This window comes from Peromyscus californicus, unplaced genomic scaffold, assembly GCF_007827085.1.
Source record: "Peromyscus californicus insignis strain IS unplaced genomic scaffold, ASM782708v3 Scaffold_4__1_contigs__length_199733344, whole genome shotgun sequence".
Taxonomy (NCBI): domain Eukaryota; kingdom Metazoa; phylum Chordata; class Mammalia; order Rodentia; family Cricetidae; genus Peromyscus; species Peromyscus californicus.
Window position 1 is genome coordinate 142,501,658 of NW_026294562.1, and position 17,124 is coordinate 142,518,781.

A 17,124-nucleotide genomic window follows, 5' to 3' on the forward strand; every position below is an offset into this window, starting at 1 on the left:
GAGAGAGAGAGAGAGAGAGAGAGAGAGAGAACACATGAATAATTAAAAATAATAAAATCCAGCTAATCCTGATGGCACATGCCTTTACTTTCAGCCCTCAAGAGGCAGAAGCTGGTAGATCTTTTTGAGTATAATCACAGTTTGGTCTACAAACTGCATCCCCAGGCCAGCAAGCTCTAACCAGTGAGACTGTCTCAAAAAAATAAATAATTAACATAAAATCTACATCACAGCAAGGATTTTTTTAAAAAGTGAGTAAAGAAATTTAATCATTGAATGGTAACCCAACACTTTCTTAAAAACAACAATTATTATATCCATGGTAAGAATTTCACTTTACCTGAACAACTTAAAACCTTAAAAATAATAAAAGAAAAAAGTTAAAACTGACTAATGCAGAATGTTTTAAATATAGAATCTTTTAATTGTTAGTGATTTCTCCTGCCAATGCTTCAAGTATCTAGCATTTTGTACCTTTCTAGTTTAGGTTACATTTTTCCTAAGCAGCCTTTCCTAAGCAGATCTAAAGTGGGATATAAATTAAGATTATGTAGTTTATATTGCCCACAAAAACATCTTGAATTTGATCCTGATCAGTTTATACAGGTATTTATGAAGACCCTCATTTTCCATACTAGCAAAACGAAAGCTTAAAGCTCATGGATGCCTGCCTTACGTCATTAGGTTCAGAAAAGATTATTGAGACCCTGAAGCCTGGCAAACATGCACGCATGCGTGATTGCAGGGAGCTGCTGGTTCACTAGCACAGGCTGGGGGTTGGGAATGTGATGAGTCAAGTCAGTGCAGCAGCAGGTCCTGCTCAGAGGAGAGGGAGTCAAAGATGCCTGTCACATCCACCTGAGGAATGGTCATCAGGACAATGCAGCAACCAAGGTCAGCTCCCTCTGGGCCCTGTTGTGTGTTTCATAGACAGACATCATCTTTGCCCATTAATTTTTGCAAATCTGTATGGATTTAACATTGTTATATAGATCTATAGTCTTTGGCTCTGAGGAATCAGATCAGAAAGCTATCAGATCAAGACCTTCCTTCCTTTGTTCTACCCTGTATTGTCCTGGCCGCACAGTGCCCCTCCTCTTGTTCCCTCAATCAGTCCTTCCACTTTATCTCTGTACTCTTCCAGGGTGAACATTAACACTTCAAAGCCCAGGCAGTGTTGTGGATTGTTGCTGTGTGGGAATACGGGTTATTGACCAAACAGAAATGAATATTTGTTCTGGTACAGGGATGTTGCACAAAGTCACCATTCTGAATAGGAATTGAATTTAGTGTCTGCCATGCCATGAACGATGTGAAGGGATGAAATACTTGAGAGTTAAGATACACATTAACAGCAGAGTGGCAACACCACAGACCGTGGTGGTTTCCAACTGCAGGTTTCTGAATGGTTAGAAGGATCAAGTAAGTATGATTTCTGATGATAGGATAGTTATAATAAAGGAAAGGGTTTTCCAAAGTTACTATAAATTAGAGTGGTGGACAGAGTGAATTTAGGTGTGTGTGCCGGTCTGTATGTCTGTGTGTGTGTTACACTTGAGGATCACAAGAGAGGAGTGGGCATGTCAGCAGAATGGCCAGTGTGAGTAAAGGAAGAGTGTCTCTTCCATACAGAGCTACAGTCTACATTGGTGCAAATAATAACTTTCTGCATGATCTTTCAGGTGATCTAGATTGAACATTGGGAACATGCTTCGGTGTCTTTATGTATTATTTTTTATTTATTGGTATATTCATTTTTTGAAATGTTGTCCTGATATGACAATAGACTGATGCTTTGAGAAATACATGGTTTTGATATGTCATCTATTTCATGTTTATAAGATATGCAAATGGTATGGAGAATTTGTCTTTAGGTACCCTCTGACAGAGATATCCACAGGGATATGTACCTTTTTTGTTTGTTCATTGGAGGTTTGGGGTATTTTTTGTAATTGTATTTTTTTTATTTCAAAATGGTCTTTGCATATTATTTCCTTTTAATGATAATTGATTCCTTTCTAATACAATATATCATGACAACAATTTTCCTTCCTTCTACTCCTCCAAGTTCTTTCCCAACTCTCCATGTCTGGGGCCATGTTCATGCTGTAATTGGAGTGTGTGTTGATATCCATGGCCCAAATTATTACAGTGGCTCATAGGATTTATGGGTGTTGTAATCTGAGGGCTGTGCTGAGACCGCCCCATTATTCATTGACCCTGAGATATCTGGCCCTGCCCTTGACTAGGCTCTACAGCAGAAGAGTTTGCCCCACCTGTCATGGGAAAGCTGGCCCCAACACTCAGGAGTTGTGTTTCCTCCCTTCACCATGGGTATGTGAGAGCCAGGTCTACCCCTCACCTGTAGGGGACAGTCCTAGTGGCCAAGGCTAACCATCTCAGATATCACCCAAGCCTTGGTTTGTCCCACCCTAACATCTGCCTCATCCACATCCCAGGCCTTGGGTTGGCTCACCCTAACATCTACCTCATCTATGACCTGAAGGAGCATGTGAAGGGACTGGTCCTGCAGAATGATAGCTTTAGGGTCTCCATGGCACTGTGGAACAGTTTATCCAAGAGGAGTTTTGGTGAGGTAGGTCCAGTGATGATGGTGTGCTAGAGGCCAGAAGCCTTAAACCAGACCAATTGATCTCCGTGACTTTTATTTTATTTTATTTTATTTTACATATAATTTAATTCTACATATCAGCCACGGATTCCCTTGTTCTCCCCCCTCCTGTGCCCCTTCCCTTCCCGCCATCACTTCCCCCATTCCCATCTCCTCCAGGGCAAAGACTCCCCCAAGGATTGAGATCAACCTGGTAGACTCAGTCCAGGCATGTCCAGTCCCCTCCTCCCAGCTGAGCCAAACATCACTGCATAAGCCCCAGGTTTCAAACATCCAACTCATGCACTGAGCATAGGACCCGGTTCCAATGCCTGGATGCCTCCCCAACAGATGAAGCCAATAAACTGTCTCACCCATTCAGAGGGCCTGATCCAGTTGGGGGCCCCTCAGCCATTGGTTCATAGTTTATGTGTTTCCATTTATTTGGCTATTTGTCCCTGTGCTTTATCCAACCTTGGTCTCGACAATTCTCTCTCATATAAACCCTCCTCTTTCTCGCCTGTTGGACTTCCAAAGCTCCACCCGGGGACTAGCCATGGATCTCTGCATCCAGTTCCCTCAGTAATTGGATGGAGTTTCTAGCATGACAGTTAGGGTGTTTGGCCATCCTATCACCAGAGTAGGTCAGTTCGGGCTGTCTCTCGAGCATTGCCAGCAGTCTATTGTGGGGGTATCTTTGTTGATTTCTGTGGGCCTCTCCAGCACTTTGCTTCTTCCTATTCTCATATGGTCTTCATTTATCATGGTCTCCTATTCCTTGTTCTCCCTCTCTGTTCTTGATCCAGCTGGGATCTCCCGCTCCCCCAAGCTCTCTTTCCCTCGACCCTTGTCTTTCATTACCCCCACTCACGTCCAGGCTGTTCATGTAGATCTCATCCATTTCTCCATCATTGGGCAATCCCTGTGTCTTTCTTGGGGTCCTATTTTCCATGTAGCCTCCCTGGTGTTGTGAGTAGCAGTCCAGTCATCCATGTTCCACAACTAGTATCCTCCTATGAGTGAGTACATACCATGTTTGTCTTTCTGAGTCTAGGTTACCTCACTCAGGATGATTTTTTCTAGATCCATCCATTTGCCTGCAAACCTTATGATGTCATTGTTTTTCTCTGCTGAGTAGTATTCCATTGTGTATATGTACCACATTTTATTTATCCATTCTTCAGTTGAAGGGCATCTAGGCTGTTTCCAGGTTCTGGCTATTACAAACAATGCTGATATGAACATAGCTGAGCAAGTGCCCTTGTGGTATGACTGGGAATTCCTTGGGTATATGCCCAAGAGTGGTATAGCTGGATCTTGGGGGAGATTGATTCCAAAACAGTACAATTGATCTCCTTGACTTTTAGGCCACCCTGGTCTGCATTGCAAATTACAGACCAGCCAGATGTACATAATGATTTCCTGTCTCAAAACAACAATAAAAACAATATCAACATAAAAATTTTGGCAATTTCAGCAATTCTGATGCAGAATGTTCACTAATTATTATACTTTCCTCTATTTATGCATCATTAGGGTCTCTGGCTGTGCATTGAATCATATATGTTCCCTTTCTGTATATTAAGAGTTAAACCTGAGTAAAATATTTTATCATTTCTAACTCACTGTATCCCTCTTCACTGTATGGTTCTTTGTATGGGTTGCAAGTCTTTGGCACCAAGAATGTGATCTTTAGTAAAATTAGAATGTTATTCTCTTTTCCCTGTATACTTAAGGCTATTAAAAATGACCCATTGTGGTCACATACACACCTTTATTTCCAGGATTCAAAGAGAAAAGTAGGTAGATTTCTCTGCACTTGAGGCCAGCCTGAACTGAACAGCTACACAGTGTCCCCACTCAGACAGGACTACATAGTAAAACCCTGTTCAAAACAATAACAGAAACAGGTAAATCAACACCCCATGCCATCCTTCATTTTTAAATGCTTTTGCCAAATCACAGGATGAATGCATGTTCATGTCTTTTCCTCACAGTAACTCATCTCTTGCAGAGCAAATTATTTCTATACAGACAACTCAGCATGTCTAGAAATCTTACTGTCCAATAAAAAGGCCACTCAACAGGTTCCACACCTTGAATATAATCATAATCAATATGCACTACTTGTATGGATGCTGATATAAAGTTTAGTTCATCAATAATTTTAAGGATATCTCCACACTTACAAGGTAGACCCTATTTATTATGTAGGCATGGCTTTGAATATCATGTATACTCAGATATCCACTCTGGGATTGTCCCTAAGAACATTCCATTCTCAGATGTCTTAAACATAATGGCATGCCATGACACCCATGAGAAGGACCATACTCTCGCCAATATAGCAAAAAGGCAAATCATCTCATGGTACTTGTGGGTAGGCAGCTATCAGAAATTGTCCCATGGACATGCCATCCTCAATTCTATCAGCACTGCTTGCATGCTTGGTTCCCCATATAGAGGCCATGGAACCACTTATCTTTGATATCAGTCACGGTTCATGCTCCAATTTTGTTGCATGAATTGCTGTGTGCAATAATTTATGCCTGAATTTCCACACTACATTCTCAATGAGTGTTATTCTACACATTTTAGATTTATTTATATTGTTTCAAATATCAGGAATTTTTTCTTTTCTACTGTGGAAAGAGGGAGAGAAAGATGAAATCAGGTGGGTAGGAAGATGGAGAGGATCTAGAAGTTTTTGTGGAGGATAAGAATAATATCAAAATATATTGTATGACTAAAAAAAGTGCTGAACAAGGATGATACCACTGAATGTGCCAAATTGGATAGGCAATTATGGATACCTGGGAGTAGGAGCAGTGATTCTCCCCAGGAAAAGCACATCAACTCATTGTGCAATGCCAAATGGTCATCCCTGAAGACATACATACAAGTAACATTATACAGACTGCAGAGGTTATATATAGTAATAAGTATGTGTATAAATATATGTATGTATAAGCATATACATACAATAACTTGTGTAGGGAAAAAAGAGCTCATTAATTTAATGGAAAGAGTGGAGGGTTATGTGGGATGATTGGGAGGAAAGGAATTAAAAAAGGTATTTATTGCATGAACTAAAAAATACTGAAAATGTATTTTTTTACAAAAAAATAATTATTTATTTTAAAAAAGTCAGTGTTTAGGGCCATATAAGATGAGTCAGCTAGTAAAAGTTCTTGCTGCTAACTTAGTCAACTTGAGTTTAATACCTGGGATCCATGTGATAGAAGGAGAGAAATGCCTATTTTAATTAGCCCTTTGTTCTCCACACATGAAACATAAAATGTGTGTGTTCCTCTCTCTCTCTCTCTCTCTCTCTCTCTCTCTCTCTCTCTCTCTCTCTCTCTCTCTCTCTCTCTCTCTGAGTGTGTATGTGTATGTGTGTGTGTTAATGCACACATAACCAATAAAGGTATAATTTTAAAATTAAATAATTTGATGTTTGTGAAATTGTGTTGCTGTGTGTGCATACAATATGCAATAAGTCTTTGACTGGTATATCAACATTGATTTTATTTGGTTGGGCAGTTTGGTTTTTCAAGCAGGGTTTCTTGTCGTTGCCCTGGCTGTCCTGCACCTCTCTCTGTGGACCAGGCTGGCCTCAAACTCATGGAGATTCACCTGACTCTGCCTCTCTGGTGCTGAGGATTAAAAACATTTGCCGCCACACTCAGCATAAATTGATTTTATGTCTGTTAAATGTTTTATCTTTTCTTCCTTTCTTTCTCTTTTTTCTTTCTTTTTTATTTAAACAGAGTCATATATCACAGGGTGGCCTGGAAATTATGTTGTACCAAGAATGATCATGTACTCCTGATCCCTGTAATTCCACTACTTGAATGCTTGCATTAGAGGTGTGCATCAGTCCTGTTTATGCAGTGTTAACATAAAACCCAGGGTTTTGTGCATGCTAAGCAAGAACTCTTCCAGCTACACACTGGCATTTCACTGGGTATTTTAACCACATTTAAGGCTACAAACCATGCCTAGCAGTGGATGGAAAACACAAAGTAAAATCAATGTATTTCTGTAGACTTTTGTCTGCTATTGCTTTGCCTAGGATTTTTTGGTTTTGCTGGTCATTTGCTTGTGTATTATGGTGTTTGATTTTGTGTTTTTAATGGGCTCTGTATTTGTGATTCTTATTCTTTTTTAAATATTCATGTATTTTTTATTCATTTGATTTTTGTTTCAAGAATAGAAAAAAAGAAAGGGTATGACATTAGGTGGGCAGGCATTTGGGGAAAATCTAATAGGACTTTAAGAAGAGAAAATTCTTCTCAGGAGATATTGGATGAAAGATTATTTTCAATAGTAAATTATATATATAGTATCTGACTTCCTCAGGTGCTTCTATCCATCTTCTTTTATGACTCACAAGATCAAAGCAAAGATCTTTAAATTTCTATTTTTATATCTCAGTCTATTATCACCTTCTGAGAACATAGTCGTGATGACACTCAGCATCGACTACAAATACAACTGAGTTGTCCAAGTAACAGCACACAGTACTCTGACAATGTTTCTAATACATATCACTTTTTAAGCATGTTTCTTTAATTTATATTGAGGTTTTTTAATTATCAAAAATATTTTGAAATGACCCTATATACTTTTTAAATGATAAAAATAATTCTGATCTACAAATGGGGCATTATAGCCTCTCATTAAATGTCTTTCTCTTCTGAATGCTGGCATAGAAGATCTCCTAATTTATTCAGATAAACTCTTCATGTATTACAAGATTCAAATTTATTCACTACCTTCATAAAAATATTGTTTTTTAAATTATAAAAACTATCAGTTTTTTAAATCAGCAGAGACTCATTTTTAATATTCCCAAAGAAATCCATTTTGGCAGTACCTTCATTTTAAACAAAAACTTCAAGCAACAAAACACTAAAATTTTTCAGTACTAAAAAAAATCAAAACAAAAATAATTACTGAGTTCAAACAATTATATTACTTTGTTACCAGTGAGAGTAATATATTAAGATACAAGTGATTTATTTTCTGTCTTTATGATATACTCAAAATTGTGCATACTTTAGAATAACACTGACACTCAAAACATATTTTAGAATTATTCATTTTATTTTATGTATAGGAGAGTGTTGTTGCATTTATGTATGTGTACTATGTGTGTGCCTGGTTAACACAGAGTTCTTGTTTTTGTTTTGTTGTTTTGGTTTTTTGAGACAGGGTTTCTTTGTGTAGCTTTGATGCCTTTTCTGAAACTAGCTCTGTAGACCAGGATAGACTCGAACACACAGAGATTTGCCTGGCTCTGCCTCTCCAGTGCTGGGAATAAAGGCATGCCACACCACCACCAGGCCACAGTTCCTTTTTTCCCACTCTTTTTTTATTTATTCTTTTTGCCTTTTACATCTGCACCCCAATCCCACCCATCTCCCATATCTTCACATCCACCTTCTGCCCTGCAACCTCCCCCCAAAAATAAAACAAAATAAAACTTAAGGTAAAAAGAAAATCTCATGGTGGAAGCTACAGTGTGACACAGTGAGTCATGGAGTAAACCCCTTTATCCATACATCTTTATATGCCGGCATTCATTGTAAAAAATCATTGCTTTGGTTCCAGTTCCCTGGTCTTTGTTACACTATCAACACTGGGCTATCCCCGGGAACTTACCTGGACGTTCTGTTGCTACCTTGTGTCATGGAGATTCTGTAGTCCTGGGTCTGTAAGACTGGACCCCACCACCTGTGCTCCAGTAGATCACAGATGACATGCATGTTAGGGTGGTCCAACACTTAACCCTGGGTCTGGCCTTGGGTAGTTGTGGGTTAGTCAGCCTGCCAGCTCTCTCTTGTCTTCACCACCAAGGTGAATTCTCCAGCAGTGGCCTGACTAGTTCAATCCTTGCAGTGATGAACAAGGGGTGGGGTCAGATTTCTTACTTTCACATCCTCAGGGTAGGTTCTCCCACAACTACACCTTCAGCAACAGCTCTACTGTGGTGCCCAGTTGAGGTGTAGGGGCCTCTCTCTGGAGTGCTTCAGCTGATGAGGGCCTCTCCTGATCTTAGGACCTCTAGGCCAGCTCTTCCTTGTGAGGCAGGGCATGGGGGCAAGTGGTAGGGTAGGGGGATGGGGGCTCGATAGGGTAGAGTGTGGGTGGAGTAATCAATCCCTGGTCCACATCACCACATGACAAATGAATAATGGGAACAGCTCCCCCATCTGCCTCAGGCATTGATTGGAGGGTGGGGGGGGTCTCTTCCCTGCCCATGCCACCTCATGGGACATGCTCTTCCTTGCTCACAAGTTAGGGTCTGGCTCAACCACTCCTTTGCCAACAGTGTTAGCTCTAATGTCACACAGAGTTTTTAAGAGGCATCAGATCCTCTGGAGCTGATACACTGAAAACCTGTACCTAAGTACTGAAAACCAAAGCTAAGACCTCTATAATAGGAACAAATTCTCTTAACTATCAAGCCATCTCTCCATACAGAGCAACCTTTACACTCTTGATTCTTGTTGAAAATACACAAAATTTTGGGCATATACATATTACAACCAAATGATGCAAAAACAGGCAGTAGAATTCATTGTTTTCTAATCAAAGTTGACCAATTCCTACAGCCAGTAGGACTATAAGTATTGGATCACAATTTTTAGGACAAACAGGATCTGCTGAAAATAATAAAAGAACATATTTTTTTAAAGGATTCATGTTCAAATACAGGACTTCAAATGTTATTTTAAAAAGTGAAACTAAATCTAAGAGATTGTACCTTATGACTTTATGTTCCCTCATTAAGTAAGATTCAAAATAGCCCACAGTGCAGTTAACTGAGATAGGAAATATTAAATGATAGTTGTTTTAACAAAATGAAGTCTATGAATAATATTACAAGATGATGCTATTTGGAGTCTCATTTCCTTTTGTGATTGAAAACTAAAAGAATAGTATTTGGTCATATCCACAACAATCTATGAAATCTTGATATATATTCGTATCTGCTCTTTTCTGAAATTCAACTATCTTCCTACTTCTCAATACTGAAATCTACTGAACAAAATAATAGAACAAATGAAATTATTAGTCACAAATATCAGTTACAATAATTTAATTATTAAAGCCAGTCTTTGCTACTGTTTCCCATGAAATCAACTAAACAAAAGAAAAATACTAAAACTAAATAATAATACATGATTTTGAATGCCCTAAACATCTACTATTTCATAAAATATAAATAACTATACAAAATGGGAAGACTATAGTAAGTTTGGCTAAGAAGTGTGGTGTAACACAGCATGATAATTTTGATTGGTTAGGGTGTTTGCTTCTTCAACCAGCCATTTTTACTCCTTTATTCCTCACAAATTCCTTGTTTTTATGACCCAGAGAGGGTTTTCCTGTATTCTCTTCTCCCACTACCTCCCCAGACTGTTCCCACCCACCAATCCACTCCTGCTCCTTTTCTATTTCAGGACAGGGCTAGTTTTTCATCATTTTCAACAAAACATAGCATACCAAGTTGCAGTAAGACTAAGCACCTCTCCAAATATTAAGCCTGAACTAGGTGACCCAGTATGAATTGTAGGGTCCCAAAACCCAGTAAAAGAGACAGTCCCTGCTCCCTCTGTTAGGAGTCCCACAAGAGGACCAAGCTACTCATCTGTAACACATATGCAGAGTGCCTAATCAGTCCCATGCAGGCTCCCTGGTTGTCGGTTCAGTCTTGGTGAGCCAGTATGAGCCCAGGTTAGTTGATTCTGTGGATTTACTTGTGGTGCTCTTCACCCCTCTGGCTCCTACAATCTTTTCTTCCCTCTTCTGCAGGATTCCCCAAGCTGCACCTGATGCTTGGCTGTGGATTTGCATCTGTCTCCATCAGTTGCTGTATGACACTTCTCTGATGACAATTGGACTAGGCACCAATCTATGAGTATAGCAGAATATCATTAGGAATGAGTATATTGACATTTCTTTTTCTTCCAGTTCTGCCGGTTCTTTCTTAGGTCTCTGGGTCATCCTGCCTGTGGTTCCTGGTACTCTTGGCAGTGTCAGGTGTGAACTTACTCTCCTGGCATGGGTTTTAGGCTAGACTAGTCTTTGGTTGGCCACTCCTTCAATCTCTAGGCCACCCTTAACCCAACACATCCCATAGGCAGGTCAGTCTGTAGGTCAAAGATTATGTATGTGTGTTGGTGTCCCAATTATGTGCCCTGCGTGTAAATTATTAGTTTGATTCTTTTATTTGGAATCATTTTCAGCATACTAGATATTCATTTTTTATTCCATTTTTACTTATATGGGATTAATTTTAAATACTGGCTGTTTATAAACAAACATACACATTAGGTGCATAATTTTGAGTTCTATCATTTAATTTTTAAAACCTTTGTAATTACAGAGTGCACTGGGTAGTTTTGTTTGTCAACTTGACACAAGCTAGAATCATGAGAGGAAGGAGCCTCAGTTGAGGAAATACCTTGACGAGATCCAGCTGTAAGGCATTTTCTCTTTTAGTGATCAGTGGGGAGGGCCCAGCCCATAGTGGGTGGTGCCATCCCTGGGCTGCTGGCCTGGATTCTGTAAGAAGATTGGCTAAACAAGCCTTGAAGTGAAAGCCAGTAAGCAGCTCTCCTCCCTGGCCTCTTTATCAGCTCTTGCCTCCAGGATCCTGCCCTGTTTGAGTTCCTGTCCTGACTTCCTTCAGTGATGAACAGCAATGCTGAAGTGTAAGCCTAATAAACTCTCTCCCCCACAAGTTTTGTTTTTTGGGGTTTCTGTTTGTTTGTTTGTTCAGTTTTTTTTTTTGTCACAGTGTTTTGTCACAGCAATAGAAAACCTGACTAAGACACAAAGGCAAGAGAAGAGATTTCTACACTATCTGTAATACCATGTGCATAATCTTAAATGATCATGTGATCTTCCCATAATGCACTATCAAATAGCAATTAGTTTTAGTTTCTCAACTAAATATGTGGTTTTTTAACTATTCCATGAAAATTTAAAATCCTGGTAGATCTGGACATCAGAATATGTATGATAAGCATTGTAAGAAGATCGATCTTGGCATAATGTCTTCACTTTGTGAAGAATGTGAAGCCTCAGAAGATGTACAGGTACTTCATATCAAAACACCTTTAAGGGTTTGTCTACTTCCAAATACATCCTCCTGAGAACATTGAAAGTCAGCAACAATGGCAGATCAGTAAAGATCATAACAACCAGGCTGTTCATATGGAAAGAGAGGTTAAGCTTAACAAGTCAAGAAATTACTAAGAGCAAGGACCAGGTTAGGATTTTGGGTGAATGGAAAATCATTGACCAATAAGAAATTTGGTCTAGAAAAATTTCAGAGCAATCTGATAATACTTGGGAAATGGTGAAGGATGAAAATGTTGCTATTATATCCATTACAGGGGAGTTTGGCTAGGTCAAGTTGCCAGGATGCTTACTAAAAGTATGATTTCTAAGAAAGTGTATGGGGAGATGACATTGCACCTTTGTTAAAGCTCTTGCCTAGCATACACAAAGATTTGAGTTTCACCCTTAGCATCACAGAAACAGGAGAGATGGTGCACACTAGTGACTGCAACATTTCAGTAGACAAGGGCAGAAGAATGTGAAGCTTAAGGTCATCAACAGCATTTTTCAAGCTGAAGGTAATACATACTCTGTGCCATTGTAGCTATTGTATGTTGTAAATATCTAATCTGCTTTTGATTTTACAGGAGTTTACATTTAAGTTATTGCCTTGAGTCCTGGAAGAGACTATGGGAATTTAAACAATATTGATTCTTTGAAATATTACAAAGACCTTTTTATGTTTGTTTGTTTGTTTTTTGTTGTTCTTGTTGTTTTTGAGACAGGGTTTCTCTATGTAGTCCTGGCTCTCCTGGAATTTGCTCTGTGAACTAGGTTAGCCTCGAATTCATAGATCTGCCTGCCTCTGCCTGGGATTAAAGACATATGCCACCACAGCCCTGCTTAAGCGGACTTTTGAAGTTGGATTAAACACATTTTATAGGTGGCTTGAATGACATGCCTCTATTAATTTCAAGTATTCAAACACTTGACTCTGAGTTGGTGACTGTTTGGGGAAGATTAAGGGATGTGACATTGCTGGACGAAGAATATCACTGGGGATAGGCTCTGAGTGCTCAAAAAAGCTCATGGTATTTCAAGTTCGCTCTCTCCTCTTGGGGTTTCTGGTTTGAGGTGTAAGCTTTTAGCAGCTGCTCAAGCCACCTCCTGCTTGCTACCACCTCTCTTTCACAGATGCTGTCTGGAAACACAAAAAGTCCCTAATAAATTGTTTCTCCTATAAGTTGCTCTGATCATGGTATTTTATCATAGTAATAGAAATCTAACTAATAACAATGAAAGAGAGAGTTTAAGGGGAAGAAAGGAAAAAAGGAGAGGGGAAGGAAGAAGAGGGGAGGAGAGGGGACATGACTGGTCTTGGAGAAATCCAGTTCTCTATTTTCACTTTATAGGTTCAGGTAATTAGATTTGCAAGCATGTTAACCTCTGAGAAATCTCACTGGACCACAAATTCAAGATTTTGTGTAATATTTCCTTTCCACTGTCTGTATGCCTTACATTCAAGGAACACAAGGAACTTTTCTTTCATGACTTTTAGGCTTATAAACTGCTCTTTTTAACAGTTAAATATTCTCTTCTGTGACTCTTTTTATCCTGGAGGGGAGGGTCTGTGTAGCCCTGGCTGTCCTGGAACTTGATTTATAGACCAGGCTGGCCTCGAACTGGAGATCCACCTGCCTCTGCCTCCCCAGTGCGGGGATTAAAGACATGTGCCACCATTGCCTAGCCTCTTCTGTGATTCTTAACAACAGAATATGTTAATAATTAGAAGTGAAAATTCCATGAATGTGTTCCATCACAAGACTTTCCTCCACAGGCTTTGTTTTCAGTTACCAGAGGGTGACACGAATTTCTCCTCTGTGAAGAGAAATTTCACATATTTCCACACTGTGCTGGCTAATTTTATGTAAACTTGATGCAAGTTAAAGCCATCTAAGAGGAAGAAATTCAAATTGAGAAAATTCCTCATAAGCTCTGGCTGTAGGCAAGCCTGTAGAGCATTTTCTTAATTAGTGATTGATGGGGGAGTCCAGCCCATCTAGGGTGGTTTTTTCCCTGGGATGTTTATCCCAGCTTCTATATGAAAGCAGGCTGAGAAGAAAGCCACGAGGAGCAATCCAATAAACAGAACTGTTCTATACTCTCTTCTTCAGCTCCTGCCTCCAGGTTCCTGCCCTGCTTGAGTTCCTGCCCTGATTTCCTTTGATGATGAACTGATGTGGAAGTGTAAGTAAGCAAAACAAACCCTTTCCTCCAAGCCTTGCTTTTACTCATAATGTTTATCACGGCACTAGAAACCCTGACTAAGATGTGCAGTTTTCTTCGTTAGCCTCTGATTATAGAACCACTATTTAATCTACCACTTCTTCTACCTGTTGGGGGGCCTAATAATTTTTTTTTCTTAATCAGATACATTTTCAATGTTCAAGTACTTGTACTTTATAATTTAATTCTGGGACTGGCAAGTTGACTCAGCAGTTCTCCTACCTCCTGCCAATTTTGAGGAACTGAATCCAATTCCCATAACCTATAAACAGTTTAGTCCCACAAGTTGTCCTCAGCCCCATACACATGTACTTTGGCACATGTAAATCACACACACTCAAACAATCAATCAATAAACGGAATCTTACAATTATCTTTACCACTCTCCTTCAAGGATTCCTAGGGAGAGAAAGTAGCGCTTCAGCTGTTCAGTTTCTGCTGATCCTGCGTACTGAGTACAACCAGCTATAAAACAGGCCTGAGTGTTCCTCAAGCTATCTGACTAAGTTACTCAGGAAGACCTAGGTACATCGAGGTGAAAGGACAAGTGGGGGATAATGATCCCTTTTGCTACTTCCTTTTGTTACTTGTTTGTATCTTCAGGGCCTATCCCAGCCTGATCTCCGATATGCAACAAGTCTGTTCATCATCATAGGACTGCTGTACATGCCTTTCTTTATGAACTGAAACAAGTCAAGTATTTGTGGGTTCAGTATCATCCAGTTCAAAATGAACTTTTCAAGCCACATGGAAACTTGGTAGCCCAAAGTTAAGCATTTAATCTATACTTTTTACTTTATTTTGTTCATGTGTGTGCCATGCATATATGTGGGGGTGGCCAGAGAGGCCATAAGGAAGTGCAGGAAGTGTTGGGGCCTGCAGGGCAGGAGTTATGGATGTTCATGAACCTCTCAATATGGGATGAGGATGCTGGAATCTGAACTCTAGTTGTTTGATGAATCAGTTAGTACTCTTAATCTCTCTCTCCAGTCCTATGCATACCACCTGGTTTTTTGAGACAGATTTCTCTCACTGAACCCAGCACTTGCTGATTTGACTAGCCTGGATAGTAAGTTCCAAGATTGTGCTGTCTTTCCTTTCCATTTCTGGAATTACAGGTGCATGTTGTCTCCAGCTGTCTCTCATGAATTCTGAGGAATCAAACTCAAGTCTGCATACTTGTCAGGAAAGAAATTTATTAAATGAGCTCTCTCCCCAGACCCTGTACTGTCAATATTGATGGAAACAGTCATTAATGGTTTTTTAAAACTGATATAAAACAACTAAATTCAGAAAACCCAGTACTCATTCAGAGAATTTATCAATATTCCTGTAGAAACACTTTTTAAAATTTTGCATTATTATTATTATTATTACTACTACTACTACTACATATATGTGTAGCATTTGTGTTTGAATAGATGTGAGTATGCTTCAGCAAACATGCAGAGGCCAGAGGGCAACTTTGTGAAATTCATTATTTCTTCTACTTTCACATGTGTTTTGGTGATTGAATGCACTAGAAACACGCTTGTTGAGTTTTACTATTATTGTTATTATTATTAATTATTAGTATTGTTGTTATTATTGTATGTTTTTCTGGAGTTTGTGTGTGGATGAATGTGTGTATACCTCTGCACACATGTCTTTACATAGTTACCAGAGGTTAACTATGAAATTCATTCTTCTCTCCCATGTTTTTGGGGAGTGAATGTAGGGTATCAGGCCTGTGCCACAGGTCTTCTTCTCCACTGAGACATCTAGCTGTCCATTCCCTTAGAAACTCTAATTTGACATTTTATTTTTCTCTTTTAATTTGAAGATTATCATATAATTACATCATTTCCCCCTTCGCTTTTTTTCCTCCAAAGCCCTTTATATACACTCACTTGCTTTCTTTCTAATCTGTGGCCTCCTTTTTCCGTAATGGAAAAAGGACTAAATGAAAAACAGAACTAACCGATGTGAATGTAATCAGAGTCTTTCTGTGGAGATCAGCGTTGTGCCTGTCCATAAGTTACTCCATATTTTATGAAACCATGTTTTTCACACTGTCCCTTCCTCTTAATGAGTACATTTTACAAAACTGTAGTATGTTCCATTTTGGTGTAAATATTGAGGCAGAATGTGCCTACATCATGCTTTCACATGTAAACATCCACTCCCTGTGCATCCTGACCCACAAGGCACAGACTGATAAATAACTTCTTCATATACACAAAAAATGACCAGCAATAGACTTAATGTAAATCAAAAGCACATGGAAGGCATATTGCAAACATCTGAAAAATGAGGCCTGTGAAAATCAGAATTCTCTCGTGCCTCTGAAGGAGTGACCCAAGACTGTGATATGGCAAGCACGCTGACCAGTCACAAGGTCACTCATCACAAACCATCTCCATGAAAATTGACACAACTAAGGAGTTGCATCTTGTATTGGCTAGGTATCTGTTGCTTTGATAACACATGGACCAAAACCAACTTGGGGAAGAAAGGATTGGTTTGGTTTTTACTTCCTCATTATAGTCCATCTTGGAGGAACTCAAAGTAGGAACCTGGAAGCAGGACATAGAGCACAGACCACAAAAGAACATTTCTTACTGGCTTGCTCATCACGGCTTGCTCAGCTTGCTTTCTTATAGAACCCTGGAGGAACTGCCTGGACATGGCACAGTGCAGAGTGGCCTGGTTCCTCCCACATCAATCATTAATCAAGAAAATACTCCCACAGACTTGCCAACAGGTTAATCTGATGGAGTAATTTTCTCAATTGAGGGTCCCTCTGCACAGATGATTCAGTTTGTGTTAAATTGGAAAAAAATAATCAGCACACTGCTGTTCCCTGGACTTCAACCCTCACCCTTTCTACTGTCTGTGGTACGCATCCCATTTAAAACTGGCTGATTGTTGAGCTTCCTACAGGACTTTTTTAATTAGTACCTTTGTACCTTAGAGCAGCTTTATACCTACCTTGCAGTTTATACAGCTTCTTATCCGGTCTCCTGTAGGGCTTTTGCTTACATTTGTAGCAGCTCTCTGCCTTCAGTGAAGTCCTTCTAAACTCCGTCCCATGCAGTTTTTTTAACCCTTTCTTATCCATTTTGCAAACGTGCTCTGTATGTGTGTCTCACACACACATGCATAATATA

The 17,124-nt window shown here is 39.5% G+C and overlaps 1 long non-coding RNA gene across 1 annotated transcript; it reads left to right on the forward strand.

Annotated features, from left to right (window-relative positions):
- Window positions 1–751: 751 nt before the first annotated feature.
- LOC128124726 (uncharacterized) lies at window positions 752–15,426 on the forward strand. The gene is made up of 3 exons (XR_008222946.1): window positions 752–894; window positions 13,864–13,936; window positions 14,579–15,426. It is a non-coding gene; the product is annotated as an uncharacterized LOC128124726 (long non-coding RNA).
- Window positions 15,427–17,124: the final 1,698 nt, after the last annotated feature.